The 15923-nt window shown below is 44.0% G+C and overlaps 1 long non-coding RNA gene across 1 annotated transcript in view; it reads right to left on the bottom strand.

Moving 5' to 3' along the window:
• Positions 1–15245, bottom strand: part of LOC126335228 (uncharacterized) — a 143084-nt gene extending 127839 nt beyond the window's left edge. The window contains exon 1 of the long non-coding RNA XR_007564826.1: positions 14699–15245. This is a non-coding gene — a long non-coding RNA (uncharacterized LOC126335228). The remainder of the gene's footprint in view (positions 1–14698) is intronic.
• Between the last annotated feature and the right edge of the window lie 678 nt (positions 15246–15923).

Genomic DNA, 15923 nt, shown 5'->3' with positions numbered 1-15923 from the left:
CGATGAGGTCGGAAAAGATCCCGCAAGAATGGGACCAGCGACGACTGAAGAGAATCGTTCAACGTGACAGAAGTGAAACCCTTACGCATATTGCTGCAGATTTCAATGCTGGGCTATCAACAAGTGTCAGAGTGCAAATCATTCAACGAAACGTCATGGATATGGGCTTTTGGAACCGAAGGCCCACTCGTGTACCCTTAATGACTGCACAACACAAAGCTTTACGCCTCGCCGGGGCTCGTCAACACCGACATTGGACTGTTGATGACGAAATATGTTGCCTCGTCAGAGGAGTGTTGGTCCACATTGTATCGAGCAGATGAACGTATACGGGTATGGAGACAACCTCATGAATCCATGGGCCCTAAATGTCAGCAGAGGACTGTTCAAGTTAGTGGTGATTCTGTAATGGTGTGGGGCTTGTGCAGTTGGAGTGATGTGGGACCCTTGAAACGCCTAGATACGACTCTGACAGGTGACACTATGTAGAGATCCTGTCCGATCACCTGCATTCATTCATGTCCATTGTGCATTTAGACGGACTTGGACAATTTCAGCAGGGCAATGCGACGCTCCACACGTCCATAATTGCTGACACTTCTGGGGGGGGGGGGGGGGGGGGGGGGCACACGATATTCGATATTAGCCAGCTGTACCAGTTTCTTTCGCTTTTCAGTATAATACGATGCTGGGGATCGTGCTAACAATCTCAGTGACTGAGTATAATTAATCAACATCCTGAAAACAGGGATAAATGACTACTGGTGTTCCGTATGAAGTGCTCTGTTCGTTCCTGAAATCCAGAGGGAGAGAAAGTTATGTAATGCATGTTTTCCGGAAAGCATTCTATACAGTTCCGGACCAAAAAAAAAAAAAATGGTTCAAATGGCTCTGAGCACTATGGGACTTAACATCTGAGGTATCAGTCCCCTAGAACTTAGAACTACTTAAACCTAAAGACATCACACACGTCCATGCCCGAGGCAGGATTCGAACCTGCGACCGTAGCAGTCGCGCGGTTCCGGACTGAGCTCCTAGAACCGCGAGACCACCGCGGCCGGCCCCAGTTCCGGACCCTCATCAAATGGGAAAAATAAGAGTCCACGAAATATCAGGCTAGTTTTGTGATTGGATTTAAGACTTCGTAGTGGGTAGAACTCAACACATCGTTCATAACGGAGCTCTATAATCATAGGAATAAATAGAAGTAGGAGTGTTATAAAGCAGTTACTGTAACCTGAATGAAATTTTCACTCTGCAGCGGCGTGTGCGCTAAAATGAAACTTCCTGGGAGAGTAAAACTGCAAAGATGTTGCAGGATACGTTGTGCTGAGAAACAGTTGTTAAGAAAAATATTCGTTGTGTCATTTCCTAGTTAATTAGCACTGAAGTTAGGCAATCGGGGAGAGAGTAAAAATCGTAGAGGGAGGCCAAGACATGAATACAGTAAGCAGATTCAAAAGGATGTACGTTGCAGTATTATTTAGAGATGAAGAGGTTTGAGCCGGATAGAGTAGCATCAAACCAGCCTTCGGACCGAAGACAACAAGAACAACCATTGCAGTACATGGACTGAAGGAACCACACGAAATTGCCACTGCAGATGGTGTGAAAATACGTTTAGAAACTAAAAAAACAGCCTTTTATTTAATAGCAAAGGTGGAATTGATACGCCTAACAGAAGTACAGTATACTGTTTTGTGACTGAGAAACAACAGGAGGTACATAAAATGACGGAAGTTCACGTTGCCCTCTCCGTACAGCGGCCCCGAAATAGTCTAGTGCGATATTTTTTTTAACGATAAGTATTAACCAGGCCTGCCAAACACGGAGACAAAATAACGTGTAGCAGTGCAGACAGACAGTGGAGCGTAGGCCGGAAAATGACACAGGCATGCAGCACACATGGATAAAGAAAATGTCAAACTAGACTATATTTAGACCGTTCTAACGAACGAACAATATAAGTTTCACGTTAAATACATCGGCTGGTTAGTGGTGCCATTCATTTGCAGGCCTCTTCCGGAATGCTGTAAGTTTATCTTTATTTCAGTTGTAGTATTGTCGTAAAAGATTTTTTTAGCACAATGGTAAAATCCTGCATAGCGTTTCGCTGAATCTAAAGTTATTTAAAAGAAAATAATAATTCGTTCCACACCTATCGTTGTAATAAAAATATATATAAAAAAATTGCGAACAAATTTTCCACGATTAAGACAGAGAATTTATAGTTTGAATCTAAGGCTTGATATTGTTACCGTGCAGTTGCAGCTGATTTGGGAGAATTTATTTGCGTATAAATATTACGAATTAAATAATAAGGCTCGTCATACGAGGGTTGGAACTTTAATAGTGGCAACTATTTATTTACAGCTCGTAAAAAATAGATACGTGTTTCAAAGTTTTACTGGCCTTCAAAGTTCAAAAATGGTTCAAATGGCTCTGAGCACTATGGGACTCAACTGCTGTGCTCATTAGTCCCCTAGAACTGAGAACTACTTAAACCTAACTAACCTAAGGACATCACACACATCCATGCCCGAGGCAGGATTCGAACCTGCGACCGTAGCAGTCGCACGGTTCCGGACTGCGCGCCTAGAACCGCGAGACCACAGCGGCCGGCGGCCTTCAAAGTAGTCACCAGCATTGTTTACAACCCGTTGCCAGCGATGTGGAAGTCGTAGGATACTCTTAGCAGTACCAGTTGTGTTGACAGTTCGAGCGGCGCGGTCTATTACTCGACGAATTTGTAGCAGTTCTAAAGCGAATGCTCAGTTTAGAAATCGAGTTGAGCTTACGAGGGCTTAAGTCAGGGGAATGCAGTAGGTGGTATAGCACTTAACAGCCCCGTCAGTCAAACAAATCAGTTACAGCTTGCACTGTACGTGCTTGAGCATTGTCGTGCAAAGCTGGTCGTAGGTTGTGTTCCAAAAATGAACAGCACAGTGCTATACCACCTACTGCATTCCCCTGACTTAAGCCCTCGTAAGCTCAGCTCGATTTCAAAACTAAAGGAAACACTGCACGGCATTCGCTTCAGAACGGCTACAAATTCGTCGGGTAATAGACCGCGCCGCTCGAACTGTCGACACAACTGGCACTGCTAAGAGTATCCTACAACTTCCACATCGCTGGCAATGGGTTGTACACAATGCTGGTGACTACTTTGAACGCCAGTAAAACTTTGAAACACGTATCTATTTTGTACGAGCTGTAAATAAATAATTGCCACTATTAAAGTTCCAACCCTCGTATATTTTTCTGACAAAATACGTTCAGAAATTTATGAAGGACTGAATGCAAAGACTTTCTTTTTTCTGTTCAATTTCATAACATGTTTTACTTAATTTCAAAACTGGTTATAATCGTAGTTTTCCTACTGCTCCAATACTAGGGTAAGTTTGGACCCTTAACTCCAAAGAGAAGGATTGTAAGGTAAATGTGCATTTTTCGCCTGAATGTTTTGACACTGATGCTTTTGGTATCGGAAGGATAAGGAAGACAGATTCCATACCATCAATTTTGGGCTTTCTTCGCATTTGGAAACTGCAGGAAAAAGAGAGGAAATCAGAAAATTAATACTTTCTGCCAAATCGATATTTTTTCTGATTCTGTGGAAGTGATTCACTGTGCAACAAATACAGGTGTTCACTGAAGAAACTCTGTCGCTTGTAAAAAAGAGAAATAAAATTTTTCAAACTGTCTGTAATCCTTTACCTCGCCAGATGTAAAAATGATTACCGCCGCATTAATATTGGGTATTTCGGGGAAATGAAGCTAACTGTATTACTGAATGTGTAATAGTCTTATAATGAGTTGTTCAACTGTTAAAATCAGGCTTGATTTCAGCTGTAAATGAGAAGTACATTAAAGGGTAAAACGAGAGGAGAAGCCGAAATGAAATTTTATAAAGTCGTTCCACTACGACAGCGCACTGTCATCAGGCCATAAGTGGCCCATCGGGACCATCCGACCGCCGTGTCATCCTCAGTTGAGGATGCGGATAGGAGGGGCGTGTGGTCAGCACACCGCTCTCCCTGTCGTTACGATGGTTTTCTTTGACCGGGGCCGCTACTATTCGGTCGAGTAGCTCCTCAGTTGGCCTTACGGGGCTGAGTGCACCCCGAAAAATGGCAACAGCACATGGCGGCCTGTATGGTCACCCATCCAAGTGCCGGCCACGCCCGACAGCGCTTAACTACGGTGGTCTGACAGGAACTGATGTATACAGTGCGGCAAGGCCGTTGCCACAGTACAACAAGGAGACATTAAATGAAAACCGAACACGCGGCCGGCCGATCGTTCTAGGCGCTACAGTTTGGAACCGCGCGACCGCTACCATCACAGGTTCGAATTCTGCCTCGGGTATGGACGTGTGTGATGTCCTTAGGTTAGTTAGGTTTAAGTAGTTCTGAGTTCTAGGGGACTGATGACCTCAGAAGTTAAGACCAATAGTGCTCAGAGCCATTTTTTTGAACCAAACACGCGGCATAACTGGACCATGGAATGGTTCCATCCAAAGGTAATCACCACACATGTTAAAAAATATATCCCCCTGGGATACGACAGGATCAATTCTAGTTACGTGGAACGCGGTCGGCCGGTGCTGAATCCACAACTGCACTCACTCTTGCGCGGCCTCGTCTGACTGAAACCGACGTCCACGCGTCTTTTTATTCAGGTTGCCAAAGATGCGAAAGTAACAAGGTAGAAGATCCGGCCTGTACAGAGAATGTTTCATTGTTTTTCATCCAAATCGCCGAAGTGTAGCCTTCGTACGATTGGCCGTGTGGGGGTGCACGTTATCGTTCCGACCGACAGCTTTCGTCGGTGTTTTGATTTTATGGCGCATCTTAGTTTCTTCATAGGGCTGCTCATTAATTGTACACTACTGGCCATTAAAATTGCTACACCACGAAGATGACGTGCTACAGACGCGAAATTTAACTGACTGGAAGAAGATGCTGTGATATGCAAATGATTAGCTTTTCTGAGCATTCATACAAGTTTGGCGCCGGTGGCAACACCTACAACGTGCTGAAATGAGCAAAGTTTCCAACAGATTTCTCATACACAAACAGCAGTTGACCGGCGTTGCCTGGTGAAACGTTGTTGTGATGCCTCGTGTAAGGAGGAGAAATGCGTACCATCACGTTTCCGACTTTGATAAAGGTGAGATTGTAGCCAATCGCGATTGCGGTTTATCGTATCGCCACATTGCAGCTCGCGTTGGTCGAGATCCGATGACTTTTAGAAGAATATGAAATCGGTGGGTTCAGGAGGGTAACAAGGACCGCCGTGCTGGATCCAAACTGCCTCGTATCACTAGCAGTCGAGATGACAGGCGTCGTATACGCATGGCTGTAACGGATCGTGCAGCCACGTCTCGATCCCTGAGTCAACAGATGGGGACTTTTGCAAGACAACAACCATCTGCATGAACATTTAGACGACGTTTGCAGCAGCATGGACTATCAGCTCGGAGACCATGGCTGCGGTTACCCTTGACGCTGCATCACAGACAGGAGCTCCTGCGATGGAGTACTCAACGACTAACCTGGGTGCACGAATGGCAAATCGTCATTTTTTTCGGATGAATCCAGGTTCTGTTTAGAGCATGATGGTCGCATCTGTGTTTGGCGACATCGCGGTGAACGCACATTGGAAGGGTGTATTCGTCGTCGCCATACTGGTGTATCACCCGGCGTGATGGTATGGGGTGCTATTGGTTACTCGTCTCGGTCACCTCTTGTTCGCATTGACGGCACTTTGAACAGTGGACGTTACATTTCAGATGTGTTTCGACCCGTGGCTCTACCCTTCATTCGATCCCTGCGAAACTCTACATTTCAGCAGGATAACGCACGACCGCATGTTGCAGGTCCTGTACGGGCCTTTCTGGATACAGATAATGTTCGACTGCTGCCCTGGCCAGCACTTTCTCCAGAACTCTCACCAATTGAAAACGTCTGGTCAATGGTGGCCCAGCAACTGGCTCCTCACAATACGGCAGTCACTACTCTTGATGAACTGTGGTATCGTGTTGAAGCTGCATGGACAGCTGTACCTGTACACACCATCCAAGCTCTATTTGACTCAAAGCCCAGGCGTATCAAGCCCCTTATTACGGCCAGAGGTGGTTGTTCTGGGTACTGATTTCTCAGGATCTATGCACCCAAATTGCGTGAAAATGTAATCATATGTCATTTCTAGTATAACATATTTGTCCAATGAATACCCGCTTATCATCTACATTTCTTCTTGGTGTAGCAATTTTAATGGCCATTAGTGTTGTTCTACACTCGAGGAACTCGACGAGCATATGGCCCCTGCAGTCGAAGGTGAAAGCCATCGTAACCTTACCGGAACTTAATGAACAACTTTGGATTTCTTGGACCGGAGAGAGGTGTGGGTTGTTTCCATTGCTGACTCTGCCGTTTGCCCTCGGGTTGTCGGAATGCTGTCGGACGAAATCACCGCCAATGGGACTAAGGCTACGCTTCAGTGATAAACTTGGAAAACACCGCAACTTCGTTCGTGCAGCCTGGGTCTTTCGCCTTGCGATTTTCGCTTCTTTCGCGATCCGAGGAAGACATGTGTGGACGATTGTGGAGCCGTCAGCAACTGACTGCGTTTGTAGGGTCCATTAGAGAACGACGTGGAGACGCTCAAAAAACTTGAAATGGCACACGTTAAACCATCGGAAGACTTTAGATACCGTTTCTCAGACGCGGCTTCTATTCGAATGGGGTGCCTGTTGTGAGTTAACAAGCACTACGCTCTCATTTAAATATATGGGCGAAAGATCAGTCTACAGGAATTGTGAAACGATTGTCGTCCATGACCGTGCTCCACAAAGGACGCAGATTAGCCATGAGATGGGGAACTCACAGGCGTCTATTGTCTATTGAGACCTAAGCGCTGTAGTGTGCGAGTGAGACAGACGAGAACCTACGTCATAGGGAAACTCCGTAGAAGGCGTTTGTGGCCAGGGAGACGTAGCAGTGTTAATATGGCTGACCTAAGATCGGCCATAAAGGGAAACATTTATGGAAACTATTTAATTCTGTAGTAATGCGAGGAATGAAGCCACAGTAATTTTAATGTACCATCCATCATAAATTTTCATGGTGATCCCAATAAAACTTGAATATTGATCATATCTATAATAGTTTACGATTTACTGTTAAAGTGACATTCACAAGTTTTGTAACAAAGACCTGAATGCTAAAATCTGAGCGCTTTAGTCGACCTTAACGATCGACATTTCATATAGAAGCGCGTCACTAAAATGACGTATGTTGTAAATATCAACTCTGTAGCTTCATTTGCTTAAAAAACGCAGTAAATTTAAATTATCAGTATTTTCAGTTAAGCATCAGATCATCATTTCGTCCACACAAAACGCATTGAACTATGACAACATAACACCTTACTGAATTATTAGGTAATAGAATATTTGTTCAAAAATGGTTCAAATGGCTCTGAGCACTATGGGAGTCAACTGCAGAGGTCATAAGTCCCCTAGAACTTAGAACTACGTAAACCTAACTAACCTAAGGACATCACACACATCCATGCCCGAGGCAGGATTCGAACCTGCGACGGTAGCAGTCGCGTGGCTCCGGACTGAGCGTCTAGAACCGCTAGACCACCACGGTCGGCATAGAATATTTGCTGTAAAGTTTAGTGCATAATAGTTACTTTTGTTCTTTATTTATTTATCAGAAAGCACATTGGTGCAAAGCTACTGGCCGTGACATTCAAAGTTAAGAAGGCAATTGTTTTGGTTTTATGTAAAATAATTTAACAAAATGGTTCAAATTGCTCTGAGCACTATGGGACTTAACATCTATGGTCATCAGTCCCCTAGAACTTAGAACTACTTAAACCTAACTAAACTAAGGACATCATACAACACCCAGCCATCACGAGGCTGAGAAAATCCCTGACCCCGCCAGGAATCGAACCCGGGAACCCGGGCGTGGGAAGCGAGAACGCTACCGCACGACCACGAGATGCGGGCAAAATAATTTAACAATGGATATTATTGTTACTTTATTTAGAACGTGGAAGTGTTCAACCTTCGATCATTTAAATATGTTAAAATATAAAATAACGCAGAATAAGCTGTAGCCAATCAGATGGACGGCTTGAAAGGGAACTGCTCTAGTCAGTTGAGCGAGTCAGGAAGTGCGGCCTGGGACGGGCACAGGAACAGTGCTGGTGCAGACGTGAAAGCAGACAGTTTGGCTGGAGACACCAAAGGGTACAGTTCGGACTGAGATGCGAAAGCGGACAGGCGGTCTTTGGGCAGCTAGGAAGTGAAACGACTAAGAAAATTTCGCGTTGTGTGGTATCGCGGGACTTAGTCTCTGAGCCGTGAGCAGCCGCGCGCCTGTAGTGAACTCTCTGGAGTAAATATCGAGGTGGAGTATTGGACTTGTGTTTCCCGATGAGATTGTGAATGATGGAACTGTGTCAAACGGATATGCTCTCGAGTGTAATAGTAATTCTAAACTCGACCACTTTCGCTATTAGTTTTCTTTCTGAATAAACATTATTGTAACCAAATCGCAACTGTGTGGCTCACATCATGTATGGGTCGTTAATTTAGTTCACGATATTATTATTACTGTTATTATATGCAATGTTAGCTTTGTTTATACAATTTCACAAACTTGCCATCAGCCAGACAATTTAACCAAAGGGTCAAAGTGTCTAATTTAGGACGTGTAATGCGACACATGCGGTTCAACCCCTAGACGAGTTTGAGCCAAGACGTTTCGACGAAGAGGAAGCGCATGTGAGCCCGAACATCTTTGGGATGTTTGCTCATCCTGTGGAATACTGTCGTTGTTGTGTATCTGAATTTCTGATTTGTCGTCAAAACAATCGCAGTTTACTATATTTGACTGAAAGTCATTGAGAGACACAGAAATGATACCTGACGTTCCACAAGTAAGAGTTATAGGCTCTCTGCTGTTCCTAAACTACACAAACGATTCAGCAGAAAATCCGAGCAATCAGCTTAGATTGTATGCAGATGACGCTGTCATTAAACTTCTAGTAAAGTCATCAGAAGGTCAAAACCAATTGCGATGACATGTATCTACGATGGCGAAAAGTGGAAATGGACTCTAAGCAATGAAAAGTGTGAGTTTCTCCACATGGGTATTATTAAAAAGAATCCGATAAATTTCGGTTATACAGTAAATCATACACATTTAAAAATTATCGATTGAACTAAGTACCAAAGGATTACAATTACAAACAATTTAAATTGCAACCAACGCGTAGAAAATGTAGGGAAGGCGAAACAAAGACTTTTATTGTCAGAACAGTTATGTCGATGTAAAAATTTGCTGTCTACACTACGCTTGTCCGTCCTCTTCTAAAGTATTACTGCGCTCTTTGAGACCTATCTCTACAACTGCATGAGTACTCTGCAGTTCACAACTAAGTAACTGACAGAGGGTTCATCGAATCAAGCTCTATTTTCGAACAACGCGAGAGAAAAATAAACACTTAAATATTTCCGTACGAGCTCTCATTTCTCTCATTTGATTATGAGGATCATTGCTCCCTGTGTAGAAGGGCGCTTAAAAGTACTTTCGCATTCGGAGGAGAAAGCTGGTGACTGAAATTTCATGAAAATATCCTTCCGCAACGAAAATCGCCTTTGTTATAATGATTGCCACACCAATTTGCGTATCATATCCGTTGCACTCTCTCCCCTATTCCGCGATAATACAAGGGGAGCTGCCTATCTTTGAACATTATCGATGTCTTGCGTCCACTTCAAATGATGTGGATCCGAAATTGCTCACCAATACTTCAGGAGAGGACCGACAAGAACAATGTAGGCAGTCTCTTTAGAAGATCTGTTGCACATTGCAAGTCTTCTGCCAATAAGACACAGTCTTTGGTTCGCCTTCCCCACCACATTATCTATGTGATCGTTCCAGTTTAAGTTATTCGTAATTGTAATCCCTAAATATTTATCAAATGTTCAAATGTGTGTGAAATCTTATGAGACTTAACTGCTAAGGTCATTATTCTAAGGACAAACACACACACCCATGCCCGAGGGAGGACTCGAACCTCCACCGGGACCAGCCGCACAGTCCATGACTGCAGCGCCTAAGACCGCACGGCTAATCCCGCGCGGCAAATAGTTATCGTGTAACAGAGATTTAGCGGATTCCTTTTTAATGCTCATGTGGCTGCTTCACACTTTTCATTATTTAGAGTCAGTTGGCACTTTTCGCACCATACAGACGTGTTAACTAAATCATTTTGCAAATTTAAAGAATGGCAACTCGTTTTCTATAATCATGAAGTAGGGGAGAGAATTTCACGGATGTGATACACGACATGGGGTGACAATCGTTAAAACAAACGCGTTTCTCGTTATGGCGAGGTCTTTTCACTAAATTTCCGTCGGCAGCGTTCTTATCCGAGCTCGAAAGTATTTTGTAGACGCACACATGCGTAGAGAGTAATGACTATCACATTAAAGTAAGAGAAATCAGAGCTCGCACGGAAATATTTAGTTGTTAGATTTCTCAGGTGCAAATTCGAGAGCGGAACGGTAGAGAAATAATCTGACAGTAGTTCGATGAGCCCTCTGCAAAGCACTTCATTGTCAGTTGCAGAGTAGTCATTTAAATGCAGATGAAAGCGTGCTCGTAAAGTTTCAAGACCAGTCCATAAGTGGGAAATTTAAGAATTTACTCCAGGGCTCTCCATATCAACATGAACTGCTTCCGTGTATCATGATTTCCCCATGAAAGCTCGTAGAAACGTGGAAGCCGTTTTAATGATCTCAGTAGCTCTGGGAAAATCAGCAGTATCGTCCAATATTGGTAAGCTGTTTGTTGTTTCTGCTCGTGTGTTTCTTTGCCCGGTATAATTACGAGCTTATTCTCCTCGCGTTGGATCGTTCGTAGTCTCTTCGGTCATGGTTTCTCAAGTCTGTCAGTGTGTAGTTCGGGCCGTGTGAGGATCGCGAACAAATTAATGATTAGTTTGCTGCCTTTAGCTAGCAGAAACTTGCTGTAGACATTTCGAGAGCGGGTTCTTATTGTGAAAACATATTGGAAGACAGACTCATTAGTTGCAACACAACAGGCATTCCGGAGAGAATCCAATGTGCGCGATTTTTTAAAAAAGGCAACGATTTTATCGAATGCGGGGAAGCTGGAGACAACTGGTATACTGAACAATGACAGCAGTAAACATAGACAACCACTGACAAGGAAATTCCCCATCGCAATCCCCCTCAGCCGTAAGATGGCGCAGAGGATAGCCCGTCAAAACCTGAACACAGATCAAGCATAAGAACAGGAAGAAGGTGAATTGAACTGTGAAAAAAGAAACGTAATAGAAACAGTGAACGGTCCAAGCTACTGATGTGCAGCATCGAGAACATTTCCGCCACTACGTTGTCGTTGTTATCTTGTCACGTTGTTAGACTCTCAAGTAAGAAATCCCTGTTCAAATCCCGCTCGTGCCCAAAGTTTTACTTCACAATATTATGAACTGTCCGTCCTGTTATTGACATCTCTGTTCGCTGTATTCAGATTTGTGTCCGTTTGTAGCAGAGAGGTGTTAGAATAGGCCCTCCAGACCTACGCACCTCGTATTTGTTCTACACAACCAATTTGTTCTACACAGGTTGTAAGTAGGCTGTTTAGGTTTTTATGTTGGCAACGCCACGTAGCGCTCTATATGAAAATCGCTGACTGTGCTGTGTGAAGTCTGTGGCTGGTTTGCATTATTGGAATTTTTGCTACTTTAGTGTTGGGCAGTTGGAGGTGAGCCGCCAGCAGTGGTGGATGTGGGGAGAGAGACGGTAGAATTTTGAGAGCGGACGATCTGGACGTGTGTCCATCAAAAAGAGTAAATTTGTAATACTGTATATCATGAGCTGAAGATTAGATGGGTAGATTACATAACTAATGAGGAGGTATTGAACAGAATTGGGGAGAAGAGGAGTTTGTGGCACAACTTAACAAAAAGAAGGGACCGGTTCTGAGGCATCAAGGGATCACAAATTTAGCACTGGAGGGCAGCGTGGAGGGTAAAAATCGTACAGGGAGACCAAGAGGTGAATACACTAAGCAGATTCAGAAGGGTGTAGGTTGCAGTAAGTACTGGGAGATGAAGAAGCTTGCACAGGATAGGGTAGCATGGAGAGCTGCATCAAACCAGTCTCAGGACTGAAGACCATAACAACAACATATCATGAACTAATATGTATTGATGACTTTTGAATATTATTAAGGTAAATACATTGTTTGTTCTCTATCAAAATCTTTCATTTGCTAACTATGCCTATCAGTAGTTAGTGCCTTCAGTAGTTAGAATCTTTTATTTAGCTGGCAGTATTGGCGCTCGCTGTGTTGCAGCAGTTCGAGTAACGAAGATTTTTGTGAGGTAAGTGATTCATGAAAGGTATAGGTTATTGTTAGTCAGGGCCATTCTTTTGTAGGGATTATTTAAAGTCAGACTGCGTTGCGCTAAAAATATTGTGTGTCAGTTTAGTGTTGATCAGAATAAGTAAAGAGTTCTGCTCAGCTGTTTGAAAATCAAATAACGTAAGAGGTTTATCATCACAGTTATTCATAAATTTTTCTAAGGGGACGTTACAAGGTGCCACATGTTATGACTACTACGTTCCGTTTAGGAGGTGATTACTTTCGAACTCCTTTGTTGTAACATAGTTCACACCCACTTATTTGTTATTTGTTGTTTTCATTTCTACGAAACGTCGATGCGGCATCTCGCCTGCACGCACTATTCATCAAATTTACTTGCGACGGTAACATATTCTTACCACATGACAGTTGCCAAAACTGCAGATGAGGTCAAGACGCGTCAACGACCGGACGGAAAGTTCATAATTTTGTGAAGAAAAAAATGGGCAGGAATGAGATTCGAACACGATCCCCTCCTTCACAGTCCAACACCGCGATCGCACAACCACTACACGCTTGCTACAGACTCACATTCGACGCGGAACATCTTGAGCTTGGACCTTTTTTTCACAGTTCGGTATACCTTCTTCCTGTTTTCATGTTGAACCTTTTTCAGTTTTTAACGGACTATCCACTGAGCCCTCTTACTACAAAATCTGAGGGGGTTGCGACGAGGAGTTTCCCTTGTGAGTGCAGATATGGAGATTTACTCCGCGCGAGGACTGGATATCGTGTTGTCCTCATCAGCATTTCGTCCTCATCACCGGCGTGCGAGCCGCCTGATGTGGCGTCGAATGAAATAAGACTTGCACTTGGCGGCCGAACTTCCCCGGATGGGGCCTCCCGACCAACGACGCCATACGCTCATTTCACTGATACTGTTCAAAGATGCTTGGAAAACTCTCCAAGAGGAATCGTTGCGTCAATTGATCCAGGAGACAGACCTTACATATGGCACATGCCAGAGTGCTGCGGACAAATCGGAATTGCGACCAAACGGAGTGCACATGATGCAAGCACTGCAAGAGAAAGGTCGTGAGAGAAGAACGCGTTATTGTCGTTGGTTTCAGGGGTTTCTTATTCAACGTGCAGACACTCTCTGTCACAGATGAGGCAAGGTTCCGTCTATCAGGTTACATTAACACACAAAACTGCAGATACTGGGCTGGTGTAAACCCTCATACCATCCACGGAACACCATGACGTCATTAAAGGGTTGGAGAGTGGTATCAGTATTGTTGGTCCCATTATTTTTTATACTGCCGTAGACGCTAAAGTTTATATGGACATCTTAAATACAGCTGTGGAGCAGCTGGATGACGTCGATCTTACAGAAGGTTATTTACGACAATATGGAGCAACGTGTCACGTGTCTAAGTATTTCATGCAACTTGTAACCACTTTCTTTGGTGACCGAAAGATCTCAAATAGTTTGTGACTCTCCTGCCGCCCCCCTCCCGCCCCCACCTAACCCATCCGAATTTTGTCTTGTGGGAGTACCTTAAAGCCGAGTGTGCCAGAATAGACCACGGGCAACTGCAGAACTCCACGAGGCAATTGCACACGAAATAAGCAAGAATGGCAATGATACACTTCACAGAACTTCGTGAAATATGGTGAAACGAATACAGTTGTGTATCGATGCTGGTGGAGGGCACTTCCAATATGTGCTGTGAGGATGTATGTATGTAATCTCCCTATTATGTATTATCATCTCCTAAAACTGATAATGTATCCCATTATTGGTTCAAATGTTATGGCTCATTGCAGTAGTTCTGGTTTATACGGGTCGTACCGTACAACCAATTACGAATGGTTCCCGTAGGGCCCTCAAAGATAAAATCAGACTAATTCAAAATGGTTCAAATGGCTCTGAGCACTATGGGACTTAACTTCCGAGGTCATCAGTCCCCTAGGACTTAGAACCACTTAAACCTAACTAACCTAGGGACATCACACATATCCATGCCCGAAGCAGGATTCGAACCTGCGCAGCGGTCGCGCGCTTCCAGACTGTAGCGCCTAGAACCGCTTATCCACTCCGGCCGGCTCAGATTAATTATAGCAAACACAGAGGCATTTAAGAAATCTGTCTTCCCACGCTGCATGTGCGAATGGCATGGGAAGAAGCCCTAATAAGGAGCAGAATGGCAAGCCCTTTCTGCACGTAATATATACTAGTTTTTAGAGTGTAGATTCAAATGTAGAATATTTACCTGGATTCTGAAATCCGGCAAAGCACGAGCTCCAGTCCGGCTCGCCGCCTCATGCAGGCTGGGTTCTCGGGCTGAAGCGCCACACCGGTCTCGTATACTGCTAACATTGAGTGCTTCTTAACGACAGTAAAAATATCAGCGCAGCCTGTGATGGAAGCTGTGGCGTTATTATCTTTGCTACCACAACGTCATTACAGAACTCATCTTCCACTTGTTTGTGAGGAGATGCGAGCAGGACTGCCGCTCTTTATGGAGAAGATAGGGAATGTGCTTTACCTATTACTGAAAATCGCAGAAAAAGAAAAATAATCTTCCCAGCTAGTTTCCTGTACGAAACAGAAGTTCTAAATATTTTCCGAGGGGTATTGAATAAGTAACGCAACACATTTTTTTCTGCCAATTTCTGTTCAAGAAATACGGATCTTCTACATCTACATCTACATCCATACTCCGCAAGCCACCTGACGGTGTGTGGCGGAGGGTACCCTGAGTACCTCTATCGGTTCTCCCTTCTATTCCAGTCTCGTATTGTACGTGGAAAGGAGGATTGTCGGTATGCTTCTGTGTGGGCTCTAATTTCTCTGATTTTATCCTCATGGTCTCTTCGCGAGATATACGTAGGAGGGAGCAATATACTGCTTGACTCTTCGGTGAAGGTATGTTCTCGAAACTTTAACAAAAGCCCGTACCGAGCTACTGAGCGTCTCTCCTGCAGAGTCTTCCACTGGAGTTTATCTATCATCTCCGTAACATTTTCGCAATTACTAAATGATCCTGTAACGAAGCGCGCTGCTCTCCGTTGGCTCTTCTCTATCTCTTCTATCAACCCTACCTGGTGCGGATCCCACACTGCTGAGCAGTATTCAAGCATTGGGCGAACAAACGTACTGTAACCTACTTCCTTTGTTGTCGGATTGCATTTCCTTAGGATTCTTCCAATGAATCTCAGTCTGGCATCTGTTTTACCGACGATCAACTTTATATGATCATTCCATTTTAAATCACTCCTAATGCGTACTCCCAGATAATTTATGGAATTAACTGCTTCCAGTTGCTGACCTGCTATTTTGTAGGCTAAATGATAAGGGACCTATCTTTCTATGTATTCGCATCACATTACACTTGTCTACATTGAGATTCAATTGCCATTCCGTGCACCATGCGTCAATTCGCTGCAGATCCTCCTGCATTTCAGTACAATTTTCCATTGTTGCAACCTCTCGAT

This window comes from Schistocerca gregaria, chromosome 2 (genome assembly GCF_023897955.1).
Source record: "Schistocerca gregaria isolate iqSchGreg1 chromosome 2, iqSchGreg1.2, whole genome shotgun sequence".
Lineage (NCBI taxonomy): Eukaryota > Metazoa > Arthropoda > Insecta > Orthoptera > Acrididae > Schistocerca > Schistocerca gregaria.
Note: the sequence above shows the minus strand (reverse complement) of the source record. Positions and strands in the feature narration are given on the sequence as shown.